The sequence below is a fragment of the Theropithecus gelada genome, chromosome 1, assembly GCF_003255815.1.
Source record: "Theropithecus gelada isolate Dixy chromosome 1, Tgel_1.0, whole genome shotgun sequence".
Lineage (NCBI taxonomy): Eukaryota > Metazoa > Chordata > Mammalia > Primates > Cercopithecidae > Theropithecus > Theropithecus gelada.
The window spans coordinates 145,072,789-145,077,670 of record NC_037668.1 but is presented as its reverse complement, the minus strand read 5'-3'; positions in this window follow the sequence as shown (position 1 = coordinate 145,077,670).

The following is a 4,882-nucleotide window of genomic DNA, read 5'->3' as shown; positions in this document are numbered from 1 at the left end:
ATCCCAGGGTGTGATCCTCTGCTTTGGAGATCCTTAGACTTGATTTATTTGCAAGCCCAGGGTTGTTCAGGCTCAGGGGAGCTTAACCGGCTAAACAAACTCCCAAGAGAGCTATATCTAAATCAGAATGCCAATTTGTTAATTTACTTTGATAAATAAAACTGCCAAGTGGATCAGATAAGTTATATCTTTGTAGGTTAGTTCTTCAAGGCTGAGTAAAGTGCCACCTTATTTCTTTTTCTACTCTCTCTTTCTGTGTCTCGCACACACACACACACACTCTCTCTCTCTCTCTCTTCCATATTCAGAATAGACTTCTATGAGTTCAAATATTGTATCTCCTGATATATTGATGCCATTAAGCAGGCCACAGCTTGCTTTTCCAAGCAGCCATGCTCTATATCTGGTTAAACACACTTGGGGTAGACACCTAGAAGCCCAAGTGAGCATGGATCTTCCCATCTAGCTCCCTTCCTTGGAATTGGGTCCTTCTCAGCTGCAAAATGACTTTTCATCCACATTCTTTTGGAGTTCTAGGTCAAGGCTCCAACTGGACTCTGGTCATTAATGCCATCCATCTGCAGTACCTTTCATGCCCGTGCCTACACTGGCTTTCTATTTGCTCCTTGCTGCCGCTTACAATGACTCCTTTACCCATTGTAACAGACCCTTCTGGTGCCCCGTCTCAAGTTTTGTCTGCCCAGCTTTTACTCCAGCCACCGCGGTGACAACCAGCTCCAGGCAGGTGTAAACCTGACAGCATGTTGCTTCAGCTGCACCTTGCTATCATTTGATTTTTACCTGGGGCTTCTCAGAGGCCTTAGGGTAGGACACCAGTGGAAACCTGCCTGGCACTCACACTGCTGCAGCCTCACAAGCAGTCCAAGCCCCACTAAGACAGTCCTTGACTTCCCCCTTAAGGAGAAGAAGAAGGTGGACAAATTTCGAGGTTCATTCCACATGGCATCTCAGAAGTTTCTGAAGGCAGGATAGAGCCCTATTCACTCACAGTAGAGATCACTCAAGAACATACCTTTGCATTAACTTTTTTGCCTTCCTTGTTTCAATCTCCCCATTCCCCCACTCCTACTCACTAGGATCTTGTCCTCAAATCAACTAACTGCATGCAAACCATCGCCTCAGGCTCTGCTTTCTGGAAGAACCCTGGCGAAGCTTACCCCTCTCTAATGCTGTCATTCACTGATGTCCCTGCCACTGTTCCATTGAGATCTTTGGCCTCTGGCTTTTCTCCTTCACTGCTACTCCTGTTGCCATTGTCCTACACAGCAAGGATGACCCCATCTACCACCCAAGCATTGCAGAATGCTTTGATCTTCTCTAATTAAATGGCCTCCACCCCACTTCAGCATCCCCACTGGAAATAAACTTTACCCTGAACAGGTCTATTTCTGAAATCTTAAACATTGGTATCTCAGCTTTGTACATCAATATTCACCTATGGATCCTATTTCCTCATTCTTATTCCCACTCTCTAGTCTTTGAATTTCACTGAGACCTCTGGTGCTTTGACCACTCTATTCTCATTCCCTTGGAGCTTCTTTATTCTCTTCCCTACCCACCTAGATTTTATTTCTTTTTTGAGACAGTCTCACTCTGTTACCCAGACTGGAGTACAGTGGCACAATCACAGCTCACTGCAACCTCAACCTCATGGGCTCAAGTAATCTTTCCATCTCAGCCTCCTGAGTAGCTGGGACTACAAGTACACACCACCATGCCCAGTTAAATTTTGTATTTGTTGTAGAGATGGGGTCTCCCTATGTTGCCCAGGCTGGTCTTAAACTACTGGACTGAAGCAATCTGTCTGCCTCAGCCTCCCAAAGTGCTGGGATTGATTATAGATGTGAGCCACAGCTCCCAGCTCTCCTTCCTAGATTTTATGGTTATTTATTTCAGTCACTCTTCAGAAAGGCTCTTGCCTCCCTACTCCTGTATATTTTGCTTTCCGAAACTTATTTTTTATCATCCAAATCCTCCAATCATTCCACTTATAATCAAGCAGATGAGCACTGCTGCAGAAAATCACATTATCAGGCAGATGCCGTTACTCTATATATGAACACCAAACTCAGCTGAACCTTCCTCACCCACCAACCCTGTCTGATTATGTGTCCTGCTTCCATGCTACATAGCACACTGTGCATTGGATACATAGACACATCATTTAGCACTTATTTAATGAGCACCTGTTATATGTTAGGTGTTGCATTAAGTGTTCGGGGTGGAATTCTGAATGACAAATATGGAAATACATCCGTGCTGTTTGGGAGGCTTACATTGTTCTCTGATATACTGCACTCTAGTCATCGTACTGTGCTTGTCTGTTTTCATTATTAGACTGACTTTGTCTTATTTATATTTTGGATCCAAAGCATATGGCATGTAGTAGGGGTTCTATTCATTTTTGTTGTATAAGTGAACAAATGAGTGAAAAAGATTACTGTTGATAAATAAGCATACCTCTAATATTCAGACATTCCTATTCAACCCTCAGAGGGTAATCTGTTCTCAATGTGGGCCCTCAGGTACTGACTGCAGGGTGCATGAGAAGAAAAAAAATGCATCATTTGATTCTACTTCACTACCCCACGTGTTTATTGTCATTTTCCATTAAGATGCCAAGTTTTGAAAAAAATTAGTGAAGAAGTTTAGAACAAATGGTTCTTGACATCGTACATGTCCCCTCATATAATTTGTGTGGGCTTCGCTTCCCATGTATGCTAAGTTCTGTATCTTTTGGTGTCTGCCTCCATGTGTTTCTGCAGGTCTTTCCTAGTTAGGTGCTCTGTCTGCTCTGGACATTAATTCCTGGGTTGGGGCGGTGAGTACTGGGATGTCTAGGAACACAAGTTAGCATCCAGCTGCCTATTCAGCAGAGAAGACCTCCTTGGCCTAATGGGCCAACAAGTCATGGGGAAGCATGGAAGCATGAATATGAGGAGGGGCTTGAGACAGAGAAGGACAAGATCCCTTCCTTCAAACCCCAGCCTAATATGTCCAGAACGCTTTCATAATGGAGTCTTTTTACCTAATTACTACATTGGTGTGGTAATTGGGGATATGGTCCCAGAAAGCCTGGGTGAATAGCAGTAATCATGCAATAAAGGAAAAGAAGGAAAAGGCAGAGAGAAACAGCTCCTCCTTGTATTAGTCCATTTCGCATTGCTATAAAGGAATAGCTGAGACTGGCTAATTTACAAAAAAAAGAGGCATATTTGACTCATGATTCTGCAGGCTGTGCAGGAAGCATAGCACCAGCATCTGCTTTTGGCGAGGGCCTCAGGAAGCTTTTACTCATGCATGGAAGAAGGCAAAGCAGGAGCAGGCATTACATGGCAAGAGAGGGAGCAAGAGAGAGGGATGCCAGGCTCCTTCAAACAGCCAGTTCTCATGGTGAATTCATTACTGCAGGAAGGGCATCACGCCATTCATGACAGATTCACCCCCATGACCCAGACATCTCCCACTAGGCCCCACCTCCAACATTGGGGGTCACATTTCAACATGACATATGGAGGGGACAAACTATATCACCCCTGATATGCACCTCCTCAGTGAGTATTACCCAGTCACTTATTGGTTTTTGTTTGTTTGTTTGTTTGTTTTGAGACAAAGTCTCACTCTGTCACCCAGGCTGGAGTGCAGTGGCACCATCTCAACTCATTGCAACATCTGCCTCTCGGGTACAAGCAATTCTCCTGCCTCACTCTCCCGAGTAGCTGGGACTACAGGTGCACGCTACCACACCTGGCTAATTTTTGTATTTTTTTTAGTAGAGATGGGGTTTCATCATATTGACCAGGCTGGTCTCGAACTCCTGACCTCGTGATCCACCCACCTCGGCCTCCCAAAATGCTGAGATTACAGCCGTGAGCCACCGCGCCCAGCCGCCACTCACTGTTTTAACTCTATGCCTTTGGGTCTGGGTTGTAATAATGCCCCTTACATCACTCTTTATCACAGGAATTTATAGAGTTTCCTTGTATGTTTCCTAGACTGTGAACACTTTGGAGAGACATTTTCTTATTTATGTAACTCCTGGGACATGGCTATTACTAGTTATCCAATGAATTCTGGGTTAATTACTTTTTTTCATCTCCACAATGTATAATATTCAGATCGAGGAAAAGAATTTCAAATCCAACATGTAATATGCCAGCATGTTACTATTATTTTGAAGATTGGTCAAGAAATTCTCAGAAAAGATTTTTAAGTAAAATTAATTTATTTGATATGAATAGAAAACATTTTGTTAAATTGCGCATTTTTTTTTCTGATAGGCAGCATAACTAAGGTGAGGGATGTAAAGTTAACCACACTTGGATTGCATGTCCCAACTTTAGAGAGCTGATGTCGAGGCTGAGGGGTGCTATTGAGATGCTGCAGGGCAGCCCCCTGACTCAGAAACTCTGGGCTCCTGCAGGGAGAAAGAGATGCAGTTAAACTACAGCACAAATTGAGGTTAGGTTTCAGCTGAGCATAAGGAAACCGGAATTTGTAGCTGAAGGGTAGAAACCTGAGGATGTGGGACTTTCCTTTCCAGCCTCTTCTCGGCTAAACCTGCCCTGCCCCTCCTACACCCAGACAAAATAAGCTCCTCTCTCGACACTCCTCAAGCTGCCTGTGCTTCCTCTACTTCCTCACCTTTGAATCTGTTGTTACCCCTGCTCAAAAGACCCCCACTCTCCCCTTCCCATCTCTTCCCTAGTTATCCTAGATAAACAAATAAATGTGCTAGAGGATTTGGGAATATTGTCCCATTTCACTCTGTACTTCCCTGAAATTTATGCACATTCTATTCAAGTTGCTTATTTAATCGTTTACTTGTTTTCCCACTAGACCACAGACTTCATGAGGGTGG